The sequence below is a fragment of the Xenopus laevis genome, chromosome 2S, assembly GCF_017654675.1.
Source record: "Xenopus laevis strain J_2021 chromosome 2S, Xenopus_laevis_v10.1, whole genome shotgun sequence".
Classification (NCBI taxonomy): domain Eukaryota; kingdom Metazoa; phylum Chordata; class Amphibia; order Anura; family Pipidae; genus Xenopus; species Xenopus laevis.
The window spans coordinates 68966218-68986696 of NC_054374.1; positions in this window are offsets into that span (position 1 = coordinate 68966218).

The following is a 20479-nucleotide window of genomic DNA, read 5'->3' on the forward strand; positions in this document are numbered from 1 at the left end:
AAATGCCGATCTCATTTGTGCAAGTTAATGTACAGATAGGGAAGAGGTGCCTCCCCTCAGCCTGCCCATCATTTATACCAAAAATGCCAAATGTAGTGTGCATTAGTGGGAGGATCACAGGTCCTTGCACACTATTCTTCAAAGAGAGCACAGAAAAATGGCAGTTTACTCCTGTTTGTTGCACTTTGTACACTGGTCCACTATCAGTAAATTAGCCCTATAATATATAGCCCTTTGATAATTCCAAGGATGATCAAACAGTCAGGTATATCCCTAGCAAGGGCATGTGTTAGGATACTACTTTAAACCCAAAAATACATTCAAGAACTGATAAGAGTTACATTTATCTGAAGATACACAAAATCAAAATTTTTACCATTTCAATCTCTCCTTATAACCAGGTTAAGGTATAGGGCTTCAACATGTTTCCCATATAACTTTTTGTTTGGTTCTGAACTGCCAAGTTATTCCCATCATGCTAATACCATCCCAATATTCAATTAGAAAGTAGATAGTAGTAGTAAGTAGAACGTAGTAATTAACACTGACAGTATGCAATGAACCTATTTAACGTATTCTTTATTTCCACTTTATTCATTGTTTGGACCACTTACACGATTTCACTTCTAAAATAATTTGAATGTGTATATGTGAAAACCATAACTGATTAAAACAGACTATTGCAAAGGAGTGAGAGCTTTAGTAAGAGACTGTGCTAGTGCTGTAGAGGTTAATGATATTGTATTCCTCTGGAAATACATTTCTACCGTGTGACAATATGGTGTATGTTTATGCCAATGCTATGTGCTATTTTTGATTGACACATGCTCTATAAAGAGTTGCTGGGGGAAAAGCATTATTAGGAGTGGAGAACAGCCATGATTAGACATAGAACGGAGACAGGCTAGTGATTAGGACAGAAAGAAGATGCAAACTATCTTATAAGTGGGAAGAGGGCAGCCCCATTACTGGCAGCAGTGAGTCAATGTACTCATTACACTGAGCAGAAAGAGTTGACTCCTATTAGGAGTACAAAGAGGGGACACTTGTTAGGAGCTGGGAGAATGACAGTGAGAATTATAAATATAGAGAGGTGTTTGGGAAAAATGAGTAGAGATAAATACAGCTCATTTTTTAGGGTAGCACTCATTATAAGGGAAAGAAGGAGTCCATCTAGAAGTAGAAATTGCTGTGTACATTCATTACAGCAAGAGGAGGTAAGGAAACGGAGACAAAGCCTGTTGGGATTGAAAGAAATGCAGAAATGTATCTTGCATTCTCATTATGGTGATTAGCTGTTTGGGTTTTTTGGGGGCATGGCAAGGGTGCTGTGGTTATTAGGGGTACAGAAGTCAACATTGTGATAGGTAGATGACATAAATGTTTAATCTTTGTTCAAGGTTTATAATCAAGAAGACTCTTGACCCAAGTATTTTTATCATGTAGTTTTTATCTCTAGTGTACATGTTACTCCCACCCCCCGCCCCCATCCTCATTAGGATGCAGACTGCAGACACTGGAGCTCTAAGCAAGGTCTGGGAGCAGTGAAGGTCAAAAATGAAGAGCATTAATATTCATCCTAAATATTTTATCAGATCAAGCTCACATCCAGACACACTTAACCCTTGCACACTTGGCTCCTATAGGGGCAAGTCGACACTTTCTTGGTCACATAGGGAAAGTTCCTGGCAGCAGTGTAGAGGAACAGGTTCACATAATACCTGCTTTTGAGCTGCACACACACAGAGTTAGAGTAACTGTGTTTTGTGCATCTATCAGTCACGGTTTCTTTTCTCTATGGCTCCAGGAGTCTCTTGTGAACAGATCATTTTTAGTACATGAAAGTTGAGCGTTTCAGCCTCTCTCAGTCTCTGCTCGGAGGAATCAATCAGTGCATTGCACAGCCAATCTCTAATCAGCTGTCTGCGCCCCACGGCAGTCTCCTCGCCCCCCTTCTCTCCCCATCATATCTCCCGCTCTCCTCCCTCTCATCTTTCATGTGTCGCTGCTCTCCAGGATTTGTTTCAAGTCATTTTTTTTCTCTCCGAATCATTTCTTCAATGCCATGTCCCCCTCCCATTTTTTTCCTATCTCATATTCTATTTATCCTGTTATCCCTTTATCTCTTCTCTCCTTCTTGCATATTCTATTGCCTCCTCTCAGTCCTTATCACATTATAACTTGCCATCTTCCTCTAATTCAATTTAGAATTTGGTCTTTCTCTCTCTCTCTCTCTCTGCTTCAACCCATCTCTCTATCTCTTTTCCATTATGGATGGGCGGCTATTTAGGAAAAGCACTCAGACTCTTAACACCTTTTTCAGTCATTAAAACACTAAAGTATTAGACTGCAAATGATAGCTGAACATCATCTCTTTCTCCCTTTCTCCTGACAGGTCTTGGTTCACTAGCTCTTACTAATTAACTCTCCTCATTACACTGTCTGTAAATAGAGAAAGTCTCACAGACATTCCTCCCACTCCCATAGGTTAAAGCCACAATCAAGGGCAGCACACTCACTGCTCAGAGGAGGTGTTCTCGTCCTTTCCTGACTGTCTTTCTCACCTAAACTCTGTGCCCTTCAGCCTTCCTGCTGTTTGCTCTACTCAGTCAAATTCCTCCCAATATCATTATCAACTTTTCTACCTGCCACTACATTGCTTTCATTCCTTCTCAGTTTTCACCATCTCCTCTGCATCCATCTTTTACAGTATAATCACTTCCATTTCATTTAAAGGTGCTTGCAACAATTTTGCTAAATGGACATTTTCTTCTTTAATAATAATTGACATTCACTGATGTAACATCTACAGTACATGATGGTATAGTATGATGGTATAGTCACCTAACTTTTGCATTGAACAGGTGAAAAAGACCTTTTGTGCAGCCATAGGAAGAGAAAAAAGAGAGTGTGTGTGTGCTACATAAACACCATGTGCATGGTAACCTATCAAGATTATTCTGTGTAGGGTGTATGGATACCAGTTCAATACGCAAATCTCCTGCTTTTGTCTGTAGTATTCTGTTCCTGGCTCCATACCTTAGACAGCACAAGGCCCTCAGTTTTCAGCATAATCTCCTACATAATGTCAAGACAAATGTGATTTGTTTAAACTGATATTTGTCCTGACATTATACCGGCCTGGCTGATATCAGATGGTCTTATTATGCTTTCTGATGTTTCTTATACTATACCCAGACTTATGTTGCCTGTAAATGGATAGTCTTTCCTGACCCTCATGCTGAGCTGGTGGTTGCATGATCCTTCAATATCGTTATTGTTTACATTTGTTCATCCTTGGTGGGATGAGAAATCTCTCCCCTGGGATTACCTCAAGCAGTTGAACTGGTGGTGGGTTGGATCGCTAGTGACGAGAGAAAATAATCTCTTAAAGTAGCGACAAAGATCTCAATTTGCTTCACCTCAGAATGTAGCAATGAAAGTCCAGAAGGATATGAAAGGAGTGCTGAGTAGAGCTTTGTCCAAGTCTCCAAATTTGTGAAGCCTATTTTGTGCAAATAGTGTGTTTAATCTTTTCTCGGGGGACCTAAATTAAGTAGGCAAATTTACCTTTTGACTCAAAAAAACACCTCATATGGGGTCCCAACCCATAGGTTAAAAGTGCCTTTCCTAGAGAATATTTCACCTAAGTGACCATTTTGTGTGCTTTCAATAAAAACGTGTTTGTGGGTGTACATCAGATTTTGGTATATGCGTTTCAGTTAGACCTTTTGGACTCAGGCTCCACTTTCAGGTCCAGCACTTGATTATGAACTGCCATTAACAGATAGGAAAATAGCATATTCCTGCTTGCAAACCAACAACCACTAAATCCTGCTTGCTGATTGGTTACCTTGGGTTACTAAACAAACAGTAGATTTTGTAGCATTTATTACAATTACATCCCCACATTTTTGTATTATGCACTTACTCATAGTTCCAGGAATAACTAGAACAAGTGTTCATCCCAAAGGTTTCCAACATAGATTAGGCAATTTTAGGCATTTTACTCAAATCCACCCCTAACTTGCCTTAAAGTGGTTGTTCACCTTCAAAACACTTTTAAGGGGTTATTTATCAAAATGTATTTATCCAAAAAGTTCTCACTATTTTCTGAAAACTACTCTGACCAGATCAGCACGGACTCCCCCCCCCATTTATCGATACATTTTCAAAAAAAAAAGTCACAATAAAATTGTAAAAAAAATCTGAATACTACGATTTTTTAGGTTGTTATGCCCAAATGTTACGATTCCTATGTAGCTTTCGCCTGAAAGCTACCACTTTTTCAGACACCCAACTGACAAAATCTTCTGATCGTTAACGGGACATTTGCCATTAAGTAGCGTAACTAGATATTACTGGGCTCCACGGCTAATTATTTTTCAGGCCCCAAAAATGCTTAGAGGTTGATTTGTTTTACCACTATTTATTGAAATTGTATATGAATTAGGGCCTCATGGGTCCCCTATACTTCCTTGGCCCCCCTGCAGCCGCACGGTCTGCTTCCTCTGTAGTTACGCCCCTGCTGCCATTGACTTTTACATGTTCTAGGCAGGTCTGAGTTGGTGTACTTTTTTCATCGGACTTTGAACTATGGGACTTTAATAAATGCTGAAAAAAATCATTTTTTTCTTTCTCGGAGAAAATTGTATTTCAATGGGGAAATCAAACCTGCTGCCATTCTCATAGTATTAACTCCAGGGTCCCTAAACTCAAATCCAGACACGGTTGGTGAATAGGGGACTCCAGTTGTATGTTTGAAGAAGTGGGCAGAGCTGATCAGATTGGCTATTGAATTTTATTGGTTTAAATTTAAAATGTTGCCATTATCATACTATTTACACCAGAGTATACAAACTTTGCAGGGTTAATCACTGGGTGACAATAATTCAAGGTTTGAATGCCAGGGTCCCCAAATGCTTCACAGTTGTTCACTAGAGGACTGCAGTTTTAGGTTTGAAAAAGTGGATGAACAGCCATTCAGATTTCATTCAGTGACTTCACATGTTTTTCATACCAACATGAAGTTTGTTCTCATACTTTCGTTTGTAGTTTCAGTTGAGTTGTTTTTAGATTTCATAAATAAAGATTTTTTTACAATTTTTTCCATGTTTTCATTTTTAACATTTTTCCAAAATTGAAGTTTAAAGTTTATTGTTCCAGTGTTTCAGTCTGGCATCTCAGTGATCCAGGTGCAGATCTGGACTGTTACAATTTGCTTCATTTAGTTGGTATATTTCTCATTAGCATCTATGGGATTTTAGCAATTATTGCATTGATTATAACTGCTGCCTTTAAGGGAGCAGGGATTCTCTGCTCAGCAGGACCAAAGGTAAGGAACATATCAATTAAATATGTCAACTTAGAACAATTTACAGAGTCAGCTCCCCTCCCCCCAATAAGAAGGTGAAAATGAATCTTTACACTTCAATATTAGAAAAATGGTCACAAATACAATTTCTGATGAACTATCTGAAACCAACTGAACGGAAAAAATCATTGTAACCTTTATAAATCAGGGCACCCAGTCTGCTCTGCCCCTCACCATTGCAACTTTGGGGCCACTGCACTACATCAAGTGAAGTCAAAACAACAATCAAGTTAGGGTGAAGGGTCTGGAAGTAAAAGTGTAACAGTCATCCCACAGCATAAGATTAGTAGATACATCTATTCACCGGTACAGATAAAGATCTAAATTACAGCAATCATTGTTTTATGTGAGAAACACATTCTTTTCCCACTGAAATAAATGATGAGCCATCTATGTTGCATGAGGTCATGGTTTCTCCATCTTAATAAGTAAGCCACAAGACTGTCTTGATTATACATCTTGTGTAAGAGTAATCTTGTAGGTTTGCTCAATAAGTTCTAAACATACCTTTGGGGACTGTATTGTGTATATACAGGTAGTATGTCTGTTTGTAACCTTAAAATAACCTGTATGATACTTGTCTTTATGACTCAGAATCTACGCATGTATTGTATTTTTATTATCCTTTGTTCGAGAAGTGTATTGCATCTGTAAACAGGATTGTGGCAGAGTCTTGTGAATTCCAGAGGGTACTAATCACTGGTGTCTGTCTTGTACAGGCACCTGCGATGACAAATGCTACTTTGTTTTGTATCCAGACAAACCTGGTCCAAAGTTATGACAGCATTCATAAAGTATGAAAAGACTGCATCTCCGGGGAAGAATTTGGCTTTACCAAACTAAGGCATAGATACGAATCTATTGCAAAATAGTTCAATCGCTGCGGCTCATGCCATGTACTGTAGTAAGGTGATATCCTTGTTTCAGGCAGTCATGAGTGGCATTTTATCAGGGGTGGTAACTTTAAGAACGAAAATCTATTTTTTACCTAAAATTTGATTTGTGTAGTGCAGAGAGTGAAATTGTACTCTTTGCACAAGCTAAGTGTGATGGGAGTAAGATGGTGAGGTGTCATTGAGCTCAGAAGCCCCTTGAGTTAATAAGAGCTTCGTAAACTGGAAATTTACCATATAGCTTTAAACACAGCGTTCTAAGTGCAAAAAAGTGTCAGCAAGCATTCAGGTTTTTGCACTTTGCACACTGCATCATGTGTTAATAAGTGCAGAATCCAAGAGTGTCAGGTGGGATAGAGAGGCTTGCTAGGTTACTAGGTACATCCGTTAACCAAGCATTTCCGGCATGAAGTGTTGATAAAAGGGTAGTTTAAAAATAAAAAAATTATGCATAATATACTGTAGAAAGTGTTATTTTAAGACAATATGTAATTGAATAAAAATATAGTTACATTTGGGGAATCTATAGCATACAGGAAGTTAATGCATTGAAGGGTGGTGGCAGACATAGCGATTCCGGGGAGATTAGTCGCCTAGTGACAAAACTCCTTGGGGCAAATTCACTAAGCGCCGAAGCGCCGAACGCTAGCATTAATTCGCTAGCATTTGGCATTTTCGTTACTGCGCAAATTCACTAACGAACGCTGGCGTAGTTTCGCTAGTGTTACTTCGCACCCTTACGCCAGGCGAAATTTTCGCTAGCGACGTAACTACGCAAATTCACTAACTTGCGCAGTGTACTGAACGCTACCTTTTACGCTAGACTTCCTTCCCCACCTCAGACCAGGCGAAGCGCAATAGAGTAGATAGGGATTGTTTCAAAAAAAGTCAAAATTTTTTCTAAGTCCCAAAAAACGCTGGCGTGTTTTCTACATTATGGGTGATAGGCTGAAAAAGATCGAAAAATTTTTTGGGCTCCCCTCCTTCCCCCCTACATTTCCTGACTCATGGCAACTTACCTAGACAGTGGGCACATGTGTAGGGCAAAATAAAATTTTTATTTGATGATTTGAAGGTTTTCTTGGCATTTGTAGTGCTGATACGTATTCCTCCATTGAAATTTGAATTTGGCGCCGTATGCAAATTAGCCTTCGCTAGCGTAACTTCGCTTTACATAGCGAATCAACGCTAGCGCAACTTCGCAACCTTACGCTGCCCCTGAGCGCAACTTCGAATATTAGTGAATTTGCGGAGCGCTGGCAAAACTACGCCTGGCGAAGTGCGGTGAAGTTGCGCCTGGCGCAACTTCGAATCTTAGTGAATTTGCCCCCTTATCTTCAGGCGACTCATCTCCCTGAAATGCCTTCCCGCTGGCTAGAATGTGAATTGCGGGATGGCAAATCAAATCGTTTCATTTTTCGGAAGTTGCCTCACGGAAATCCGAAGCGTTTCCGTCTGCAATTCGTATTTTAGCAGGTAGGAAGACAGTACGGGGACATAAGTCGACCACAGAAGAGGAGCTTTGTCACTGGGCGACTAATCTCCCCCGTCTGCCACCACCCTAAAAAATGATCATGCCTCCCAGCCAGATGTGTTTTCAGTGTGAAAATAAAACCTGTGTAAATAGATAGGCTGTGCAAAATAAAAAATGTTTCTAATATAGTTAGTTAGACAAAAATTTAAAGGGATACTGTCATGGGAAAAAAATCTTTTTTCAAAATGAATCAGTTAATAGTGCTGCTCCAGCAGAATTCTGCACTGAAATCCATTTCTCAAAAGAGCAAACAGATTTTTTTATATTTAATTTTGAAATCTGACATGGGGCTAGACATTTTGTCAATTTCCCAGCTGCCCCAAATCATGTGACTTGTGCTCTGATAAACTTCAATCACTCTTTACTGCTGTACTGCAAGTTAGAGAGATATCACACCCTCCCTTTCCCCCCCAGCAGCCACAACAAAAGAACAATGGGAAGGTAACCAGATTACAGCTCCCTAACACAAGATAACAGCTGCCTGGTAGATCTAAGAACAACACTCAATAGTAAAAACCCATGTCCCACTGAGACACATTCAGTTACATTGAGAAGGAAAAACAGCAGCCTGCCAGAAAGCATTTCTCTCCTGAAGTGCAGGCACAAGTCACATGATCAGGGGCAGCTGGGAAATTGACAAAATGTCTAGCCCCATGTCAGATTTCAAAATTTAATATAAAAAAATCTGTTTGCTCTTTTGAGAAATGGATTTCAGTGCAGAATTCTGCTGGAGCAGCGCTATTAACTGATTAATTTTTTAAAAAAAATTTTTCCCCATGACAGTATACCTTTAATGTATAAAAACTGGAGTGACTGGATGAACATAATAGCCAGAACACTACTTCCTGCTTTTCAGCTCTATAACTCTGAGTTAGTCAGCGACTTGAAGGGTACATTTCATGTACATGTACATGGTACATTTCTGTTCAGTGAGTTTGTAATCGATGCTCAGCATTCAGCTCAGATTCAAAAGCAACATATATTACACATGTCCCCCCCCCCTATTATGTTAGAAATCCAGTCACTGCAGCCTTTATACATTACATTTTTACCTAACTAACTATATTAGATACATTTTTTATTTTGCATGCCTGGTGAAAATTTTGCTCATCGCTATTTACAGCCCAAAGTAACTCAAGCAATCACATAAATCAGGTAACATAATGCATATTTTCAATTATGCTACGGTATATGATTACCTATGAGCTGATATGCATACATTGCACGTTTGTATATCAATGTAATGGATGGAAGGTTTTTTTTACTTATAAGGATATAGAGTGTTTTTCTACCAAAGGACAAGTTAAAGTACATAGTACTGTCACTGCAACAAGAATAATAAAATACCATTTATTTGGAAAATAGTTAGGATCTGGTTTATACACAATACTTAACCCCAAAGAAATCCACATTCATATACAGTCATGTGAAAAGGTATTTAATGTGGCCATGAATGACAGCATGGGATCCTCAAAGCAACTCTCAAAAGATCTGAAAACAATGATTGTTCAGTATCATGGTTTAGGGGAAGGCTAAAAAGAGCTATCTCGGAGGTTTAAACTGTCAGGTTCAACTGTAAGGAATGTAATCAGGAAATGGAAGGCCACAGGCACAGTTGCTGTAAAACCCAGGTCTGGCAGGCCAAGAAAAATACAGGAGCGGCATATGTGGAGGATTGTGAGAATGGTTACAGACAACCCAAAGATCACCTCCAAAGACCTGCAAGCTCAGCTCAACAGTTAGTCCAGTCCAGTCCTATTCAGAGTGTCAGCAACATATCCCTTTAATGACCTTCTGCTTTTCACTCTCTAAAGGAGAAATATTCAAGGTTAGATCAGTTTATGATGTATATCTGGATTCTCCAAAAGACAATACATTTGCATATTAACAAGAACCACCAGTGGGTTGCCATGTTAATTTTGACCTTTAACTCTCAGAATTTCTAAACACTAAAGCCTTGGTATAGAGCATATGTGTTTCGATTAATGTACTGCACAAATACATCCACGTTTTATCAAATCTAGCCCTGTGTCCTACAGTCGAAATCTTTAGAGAAGTGAAACATGGTAAATCTTTCTACCAGTAGGTGTCACTAAATATCTACAATAGGTGACTGCCTAAAATTATCTATCGATCTATAGATGTAGAACAAGTACAGATAGATACTTGTCATTGTCTTGAGGTCACTTTTATTCCCCATGGGAATAATGGCTTTTCTAGGGCAAAAATAAATGAAACAAAGAGCAAATTGGGAAATTTTAAAGGGAGGTGAAAGAATGGAATCAATAACATCAAACACAGGGGACAAAAGAAATCAACATCACAATAAAACAACAAACCTTGCTGCCTTGCACTTGTAGTGGCTAACCTGTATATTGGATAAGGGTAACAACCTAAACATTGTCTCTGCAGATAAGTATTCTTATACACTAAGCCACCCCAAGCCGATGGGAATACATTTCTGACTACAAGAGGTCAGCATTTCCATCAAAAGACACCCTGCAAGGTAATTACTGAGAACTATGCACTGTTCCCATGGTTTCTAGTAACAAAAAGTACGAAATATTCCCCAGCAGTGCTACTTTACATACAGTAGCTGGATGATATAAGAACAAAATTATTATTAACCAGTACAGACAGCAACAGAACATTGTTTAACATATTGTTCCCCTTGTGTAGCTACTTCACTACTTGTAAAAAAAAAAAAAGGTACTGCTAGCGTAACCCATTGATTTTCATACTATTTGAACTTCAGCTACCCACTTTAGACACATATTTGTCTAGGCCTCATTGGATCCTTAACAAGGTTGACAGTATACAGAATATGGTTAGGCTTCTACTATTCAGGGAATAACCAAGACAGTAAATGAGCATTTTTCTATAATCGAATGTCTGGAGGGCAAGCCCCAAAGGTTTTGAACCTCTGGTTTAACCATTACCTCTTTATCTTTGTTTGATATTTATTTATGTATTTCATGTTATTTATATAGTGCTAACAAATTTACACAGTGCTTTACATAGATCATACATTATTCACATCAGTCCCCGCCTCAGTGGAGCGTTTAATCTAAGGTCCCTGTCACACTATGGTCAATTTCCTGAGTCTGAATTGTGGTTTTTACCCGCAGGTCGGGCGTATTTGGGTTAACCTTGGCACAACTTTTGCGGGTCGCAGGCGGGTTTGGGTTGAGCTATTCTGCCTGCTCTCCCCTCCTTCTCCCGACCTTACACTGCCGGCTTCTGGTTTTATAGGCATTGCACACTTTGACTTTTAATGCCCACCTCCAGCAGGTTATAGAAGAGCCTGTTTTAACAACTTTTTTTATGTAACATAAGTTTAATTATACTTGAAAGTCCTTTTGTCCTTTAGCAGTCCTCTTCCTTTTTTCACCTCTCAAGGCAGGACCCAGCACACTGCTAATATCTTTGCTGGAAACTCTGATGTTGTCAGGTCCTGATTGGTATAAATAAGCACGTTAATACTGTAGATCATAATTACATGTATTTAATATGTTACAAAACCGCCTATTTTTAAAGCACAAAAAGAAAGGGATATTTGTCTGTTAGCAGTCCTCATTCTTTCTTCACCTTTAAATGCCAGACCCACCACAAAAATCCCTTGTGAAACTTGAAAGTTCTGCAGCTCTCATTGCTGGGTCATGTTTAGACTAAATGAGAAAGATAGAGCAAACTTAAAATTTACAGTAGTTTTCTAGTACAGTAGTGTTTCAGAACACCTTTTTTCGTAACTTAATTTATTTACATTTACAAACAATTTTCCAAAAATAATATTCTCATTTTAACTCTCCTCTGTTTTTCTGTATCCTTAACAGCTTTTCAATTCTCTTGGATGTGTGGCCATATTTACTATGCAGGAGGCAGAGCTGGGCAAGCAACATGGAAGGACTGGAAGAGAAGAAACGTCTGTGGTATTCTGCTTGTGCAAGTGAGGTAATGCTTCCAATCTATCCTTTTTCTGCAGTGATCTTACTGGCATCTATAGGTTTATTATGTTCATCATCCATTTTCTACTGTGATCTTACTGCCATATCTGGGTAATTGAGTAAGGGCCTAAAAATAATAGCACCACCCAATATTTTGTTGAGACATCCCTGTTGGTCCATGTACACAGTGTGTGGGGGGAAGCAAAATCTGTGAAGGGTTGTTGCAGCAAGTGCATGTTGTGTTGGCCCCCTTGGTGAAGTTCTCTGGTGGGCCCCAAGTACCCCAGTCTAACACTGGCGTCTTCTGCTGAATTTGCTATCCCACATAAGGCACAGAGTACTTTAAAGGAGAAGGAAAGAATAGACTAAAAGTAGAAATGCTGTATTTTTATACTAAACATGAACTTACTGCACCAGAAGCCTAATCAAACAAATAATTTATACTTTCAAAGTTGGCCACAGGGGCTCACAATCTTGCAACTTTGTTAAACATATTTGCAAGACAAGACTGTGCACATGCTCAGTGTGGTCTGGGCTGCTTAGGGATGGTCATAAATTATCAAAAGAGCACAAGTCAAATAATATCTGCCAGAAGCCGATACAGCAAGACTAATTAATAATCAGAATATGCAGAAGCCGATACAGCAAGACTAATTAATAATCAGAATATGCAGAAGCTGATACAGCAAGACTAATTAATAATCAGAATATGCAGACTGCACTGGATCCTGTGTTGTCATGTAATCTAATGTGGATTTTATAGTTTTTGTATTGTTTAATACAAACTTTCTCCAACTCTGCAGAACCAGTGACTGCAGCAAAATAATCCTCTGGCTCCGTGATCTTTTTCCCTGCAGCTGGAGTTGGAAACAGTAAAGGGGATGTAAAGGCAAAAATAAAATCCAATACAAATCTCTACACAGTCACCGACTGCTCTACAGGGAAACAAACAAAGCTGCTTGAGTTCTGCATGGCGGGGCTCTCCCTACAGTTCATAAGTATGATTGTTTCCCTGCAGAGCAGTTAGAGACCATCTGACAATTCCTATCCACAGCAGTAAATGAAGGGAAAATTTCACTGCATACAGTCAGGTTTTTTATAAAAACGGTACACATTCTATTTACATTCTATATATAATTCTATAATTAAAGTATATTGGAGATAGGTTTCTTTTTCATTAAAGAAAGTAAAAATGGGATTTAATTTTTTTGCCTTTATGTGCCCTTTAACTACTATTCTAGGGGTAGGGACATGAGCTTAGTGCAGATGTTTACAAAGTTTTGGTCACTTATTTCTCCAGAGCTTAATCCTACCTCTTTGTAAATGTTTGTCAAAAAGTGAATGTTACTCATGTTTAGAAATGGACTGACCAGAAAAAATAGATACTTTCTCATTGGCAATAATGACGGTAGATGTTGCCATGAAATTCTGTCCAAATTAAATCTACATTTGGGTTGCCATGGTAACAGCAAAAAAGCAGCCATAACAAGAAAGCAGGTTTGTACTGTTTTTTTCAATGTGAATGTTCCAGGCAGCACCTTACAGTACAGTACTGTACTTCATGCAATGTAGTAACAACAAAATTAAACATCCTAAACACTTGTCTCATACATGTGCAGTTGTGGGACTGTCTGTTCTGTAACACTACCATTTTACATTGCATATTGGCAAGTTTATATGTAAAAAAAATCATAATAAATTATCTTGTGATATATGCAATATGTTTGTTTAAAGTTTTTTTTTGTTTTGGTGTATCATGAATACAAGAGTATATTTATTATTATTTAGTTATATAGCACCAATATATTTAGTCAATGCTGTTTCAGCCATAAGACAAGGTAAGAGCTATTCCACAGGGCAGCTCTTTATCAGGGACAGCAGAACCAGATTATGGAATTTTTAAATGCTTTTTAATACGCCAAAGGGAGGGGGCATCATCAGTTCTTCTGCCTTAGGCTGCAGCAGACCCAGATGTGTATCAAGATTAAGTACAATGCTGTTTTTGCCAGAAAGGAGTATTGCTATAATTATATATTGAATCATAAAGTGGCTAGGGGAGGCAGTTGATGCAAATAATATGGCAGTAACAGCTTCACATGCTCCCTTACTTATGGCAGAGATTATTTGATAATTCAGGGATAATTCCAGGGACCCAATTCAGCATTTCTAATCTGGGCACTGCACCTAAAAATGTTGGATGTGTGGTCACCAACACGTACTGGAATGACTAATCTAAACCTATATATTATGCATAATACATTTCCCTGATTTTACATTTTCTTGGATTTTACACCATTTTTTTCTGGTCCCCTGAAAAACGTAAAATGGGAGTTCTACTTTATAGGATTTAGTATCTGGAATGCTTGCAGTGTTGGACTGGCCTGCCGGGATAACAGGAAAACTCCCAGTGGGCCCTGGTGTCAGTGGATCCTCTTGCTTTGATCATTCCCTATTTCTTTCTGAGAAAAAGGAGGCTTAATAATGGAAGCATACAGTTTAAGTAAGTAGATATAAAAGACTAGGAGAATAAAGAGGTTGATTGAGGAAAGGAAGAATAATTGTTTGGAAAGTGGGCCCATTGTCTAAGGTTTTCTGGTGGCCACTGGCATCCCAATCCAACACTGAATGCTTGGGACCAGGGGTTTTCCGGATAAGCAATCTTTCCGTAATTTGGATCCCCCTACAGTAAGCCAAAAATCATTTAAGCATTAAAAAAAACAATAGGATTGTTTTTCCACCAATGTGATTTGTGATTTCTGGATAATAGGTTTCTGGGTAAGAGAGCCAATACTGTATGTCTAAAGACCAGAAGGTGAGTTGAACCAATGAGAATGAAAGCTCAAAGAAAGTGTGTGGTTTCTATGAAGGAATCCCCTGAACTGATATAATCTCAGTGTATTAACTGTCATTATAAGGGTATTGGATAGGATATTATAAATGGACAGGCTTGTGTGATTTACTGATTAGGTGCTTTTTTTCTTGTCTTCTATAACAGTGATAGTGTTTTACTTCTTAGTAGAACCACAAAGGTATATACCGTAGACACCTGTTAGGTAAAAGCACTTTGCAACTATGTACCAGGCATCCTAGTCAATAGTTTGTCAGAGGGTACTCTGGATCTGCATACAGTATATCTATATATTCTATTCCTTTTTTGTAACAGTGCAAATACCAGACTTGTAATATATAAAACATCCGTTGCCTGGTTATGCTCTTGGTGCTTTTACAGTTGATTTAATGTTTAACTTGTTGATTTGTCATTTTTCTTTTACAACTGGATGTTACTATTGAAATTAAACGTTCAGATTTTTTTTATATGATAGTTGGATTTATCTGGCAATTGTTTTATTGTTTTAACACCCATAACACAGAAGAAAAGGAAAAAAGTGGGAGACTATAGGCAAAGTATTTCTAGGGCAGTTCAGAGGAAAAGTTATCCTGAACTGAATAGTGATGAGCAAAATTTCCCGCTGAGTTTCGCCTTAAAAATTACACCCATAGACTGCAATGGGTGAAAAAAATTGTTGCATGTCAAAAAAATATTGTCGCTTGTCAAATAGAATTTGTCGCCCACAGACGTCAATGCATTTTGGCAAATTTTTGGCAAAACGAAACAGGTCAGATTCGCCCATCGCTAGAACTGGTACCTAGAAACAAGCAAGGTAGATGGGGCACACAACAAAAATATTTTCATCACAGCACTGATTTAAAAACAAATCCAGGCAAAGTGCAAAATGTTTCTGTGCTGCTCTGAATATTACACACAGGTATTGCTGCAACTGCCAGTTGGCAAAAGTGCCTATACGATACACGCTCTGTAATATTACACTCACGATATTCATCAAATCATATTATATTTGTTTATCAAACTTTACTTCTTTATTCATCCCAACAATACATCAATACAAAATATCATTGTTACATTTAAATTCATTCCTACAAATCATAAGTGTAAGGGGCATGAGGTTACCTGTGCGGCGGGGTCACCCGCCTCGCCGTCGGAGGGCCGCAGGCCGCATGGTCCATGAGCCGGTGCTGGCGCCATCTTTGATTCTAGGGCGCGCGCGCATTTGCGCCAGCACGTTTTGACGCCCGTTTGGCGCGAAATTTGAATCTATATAAGGCCCATTCTGTCTCCCAGCCAGTGTCCGTGATAGGACTTGTTTCCTGGTGCTTCTGAGCCTTAGTGCATTTGTTCCTGTTATTCTGTATCTTGATTATCCGTCTTTGACCCTGCCTGTATCCTGACTACTCTGAACTCTGTATCCTGACCCTTGCCTGCCTACGACAACTCTTCCTGTTTAACCCCTTGATTGACAACCCGGTTTGACCCTTGCCTGCCTGACGATTCTGATATCCACCTGCCTCGACCCAGCCTGTCTGACCATCCTTCTGCCTAATCCTTTTATACAGTGACCTTCGGCCCAAAAAGACTTTGCTAACAGCCGTGCCCCTTCGGCAGCCAGAACATCTCGCCTTGCACCCCTCGTTAAGTCCAGGTGGCACCCAAGTAAGCTGAGGGCTCCTCCCAAAGCCCAACGGTGGTCACACTACTGGTGAAGCCGAGCCGAGACCAGGGTGCTTGGCATTTGTTCTGGTATCGGGTGCCGGTCGTGACAATAAGACAAGATCATGCATTTCATCCCTAAACATTCTAAAACAAACAATTTCATCAGTTGGAAACCTATTTTTTTCCTCTAAAAAGAGAATGTAAAGACCCACTCTTCTTCCATAAATACATGTCTTTTTGCATTTAGCAGTGCTCTATTTATGAGGGGTGAGCATAGGGACACATGTAGGCATCCTCTCTCCTACTCCCTACCCAGCCCCTAATGTGTACATTCCATTAATATGAAGCAGGTCACAGTTATATGAATGAGCACTAAGTAGTAACCTGCACTGATGCCAGGAGAAAGAAGTTTCTAAAATTGAATTAATTGAGGCTTTTTGGCAGAGAGCCCAGAACACTCAGCACCTGCACTTAGATACTTTTGTTACTATTTAAGATAAGCAAATATACAATTGTAACTATTTAAGATAAGCAGGTCTTTTGCAAGAACTGAGAACCTGTGTAAATAGATAGGCTGTGCAAAATAAAAAATGTTTCTAATATAGTTAGTTAGCCAAAAATGTAATGTATAAAGGCTGGAGTGACTGGATGTCTAACATAATAGCCAGAACACTACTTCCTGCTTTTCAGCTCTATAACTCTGAGTTAGTCAGCGACTTGAAGGGGGGCCACATGGGACATGTTTGGTCAGTGAGTTTGCAATTGATTCTCAGCATTAAGCTCAGATTCAAAAGCAATAGATATGACCCAATTGCCTCTCAAATCTCTGATTGGTTACTGCCTGGTAACCAGGGTAACCAGTCAGTGTAAACCAAGAGAGCTGAAAAGCAGGAAGTAGTGTTCTGGCTATTATGTTACACATCCAGTCACTCCAGCCTTTATACATTACATTTTTGGCTAACTATATTAGAAACATTTTTTATTTTGCACAGCCTATCTATTTACCCAGTTTTTATTTTTACACTGAACAATTCCTTTAAAAGGCATCAGCAAAACTGTTATAACACATAAAACATGGCCCATGACTAAGTGCCCCAAGTGGGTGCGAAACGCTTAGGGCGGATGTAGATGCAAATATACACTTTTTAACTTTGTACAAATAAAATAAATATTATTTAACAAATTTTCTCTGGTCCTGTGAATCTGCCAGTTGGCCCTGCTTCTTCTTCATACCTTTGCCGTACCGCCCCGGAAACCTGGGGGTCTGGGGCTGGTGCACCCGGACCACATATTTGGTGAGTCATTTACAATTTATTCTGGGGCACCTTGTTTCTCCAAACTAAAACCCCCAGAAATATGTTCAGACTTTCCATAACCTGACAAATTTTGTAAAATGGACATAGTAATTAGTGGATGTGGTCAGAAAATTGGTGTGGTTAAAACATTTAGCCACATGTGGTTTTTGTCTCGCATTCTGATTTTCACATTTTTGGAGGTATGGGGAAGTGTAACCCCTATCCTGGTGTAGATGTGCCGTTTTGGTGGGACAGGAGTCTCATCTGGTACAGGGATGTCAGGTAGTTTCCCCCTAGAGGGCAATAAGCCAAAGTAATTCTCTTGGGACCTCTAGAAGAAGGAATGTTGGTGCTGGTTGCCTGGTTCACTGATAGGAATGGTATTGACCTGTTAGCTAACATACATATTAATGCAGAAACAAAAGTATGCATTTTTGTGTGTTCGCTAACAAACCCACAGGAAGAGCAAAAGGCAGCAAAAAGACTTTTGGAAAGTGCCTTCAATGGCACCCACCATACACCCTGCCCACGAGCATATGTATAGTGACATCGAAAAGGGGGTGTGATGAAAAATGAAGGTGCAACGATCCTTTAGTACCTACATTTCACTTACCCAGAGCCTGAATTAGGGGCAGACAGAAGAGCACCACACCCACAGCTGTACCCTGGCCTGGCTTGTTGGTGTAACAAACAACCTGTCTGCCATTGGCTTTACATTGCTCTGCTGCAGTTGGTCTAATAGATCTGGCTCAGACAATAAACAGCAACATTGCTGTGTGACAAAAAGGTGCAAAAGATAACTTGAAGCTGTGACATGTGTCCGGGGATATTCTGGGCTTCTTGACCCAATAGAGTGTAAGGTGCTGTCAAGAGGTAGTGTGCAGTTGCACTGATTGTTGCCAGAGCTACAGTAGGAGGAGGTGCTGATGCTGCACCGTAGTTCTGCAAAGTACATTGCAACAAGGGAGACAGTGAAAGTGTTTTACACTGACATATATATTCTGTCTGTGAAAGGTGTACATTTGAAATCCTTTAAGTAAGTAAGTTATCCATCCCAAGAATGCACAAGTATGAACTTTGGCCAGCATAACGTCTGGGTTGGGCTTTTTGCAAATCATCAGGAAATCAGGGAGAAAACTGCAGTTCCAGTGGGTAGGTGAGGCTTTATAGTCATTAATCATAATGCTATCTAATCTTGGTATATCACCTATGTATAGGCTCTTTGGGATGAAGGTGACCCCTTTAGTCTGTCAGGGCCTGGCTGTAAAATATAAGCATTGCCATTTCATGTAGGCACTTTGTCAAGAAGCCAAGAACTACACCAAAACTGGATTTAGTTTGAATACATTCTCCTTCAGATTTATTCTTTTTAGGAACTAGGTACTTAATTGCACCACATGAACTGGGACTAAGGGGTCCGTTTATTAAAGCGCGGTAAAAATATGCACACAAAATATAGACAAATTTGTCAACAAATATGTTTTCGCCAGTTTACTAACCTGCGGTAAATATATATTTGCAAATGTACGAAAGGCAAAAAGAATATTCGCAAAATTTTACGCCATCTATATAGTGGTGGTAATTTATTTTTTCGCCAGAAAATTCTCAAGGGGACAGGAAATATCCCATAACACCCTGTTTTACCCATCATTCTGTTCCTGTTTCTATTCCTGACAGGAGAAGAGAGAAGTGACTGGATAATCAAAGATGTTTTGGATTATTCTTTTGTCTGCTGCTACAGCAGCTTTTTCAGCTGAAAGATGATTTATTATGGCTAGGAGGGACCAAAGGCTTTGTCAGCCTAGATTGAACTACATTTATATGATGCACACAGATTTATTGGTAAAACTTGTTTATGAACTTTATTTATATGATTCTATTGGCAGGGGGTAAGTCTTGTGACTGAATATATTGAAATGTGGATTTATATGCTGCATACATGTATGATTGGGTGAAATCTATTTACTGTGTTGTTGATAATATCTATAAAGTTTAGCAGTTTCGAAGATACATATCTGGCCATGAATCATGCCATAATAAATGCCATAAAACAAGACTATTTTATAGCATAAATATTCGCAAACTTAATTTGTCGCCAGAAAAATCACAACTCGCTAAAATTACCACAAGCTGGTTCGTCAACGTAGTTACTGCAGGTGATCGCAATGACTTCTGAGCGCATCGATGTTTAGTAAACTGAGTCGCTGTGAATATTCTGGCGGAAAAATATTCGCAGCGATAATATGCGGAAACATATCGTCAAATTTACCGCGCTTTAGTAAACGGACCCCTTAATTCCCTAAATATCCTCGTACAAAATTTAGGCCATATCGCTTTGCTTATTATTTCTCAGGCGCTATGTAAACTGTTTATGCAAACAGCACAAAGATATTTGACTTGCAATCACCACCCAGATAGAATTAATGTGTAAAATAACTACAAGAACTATTTTTCAAGTGACAACTTAGCAATTGCTTCTAAAAGAACAGGTAAAGGATCCATTATTTGGACCTGAGATGTAGTTTTTTCAGCGTAATCTTTCCATAATTTGGATCACCTTACCTTAAGTCTGCTAAAAATAATTTAAATGTAAAATAAGCCCAGTACGATTGTTTTGTGGAGGTACTTTTTTATTACAGGTATAGGATCCCTTATCCGGAAACCCGACTCATATTTATTTTGGATATTTATCCAAATAATCCAAATTTTTTTAAATTATTTCCTTTTTCTCTGTAATAATAAAAAAGAAGCTTGTACTTGATCCCAACTGAGATATAATTAATCCTTATTGGAAGCAAAACCAGCCTATTGGGTTTAATTAATGTTTAATGAATTTCTAGTAGACTTAAGGCATGAAGACCCAAATTGCAGAAAGATCCGTTATCCGGAAAACCCCAGGTCCCGAGCATTCTGGATAACAGGTCCCTTA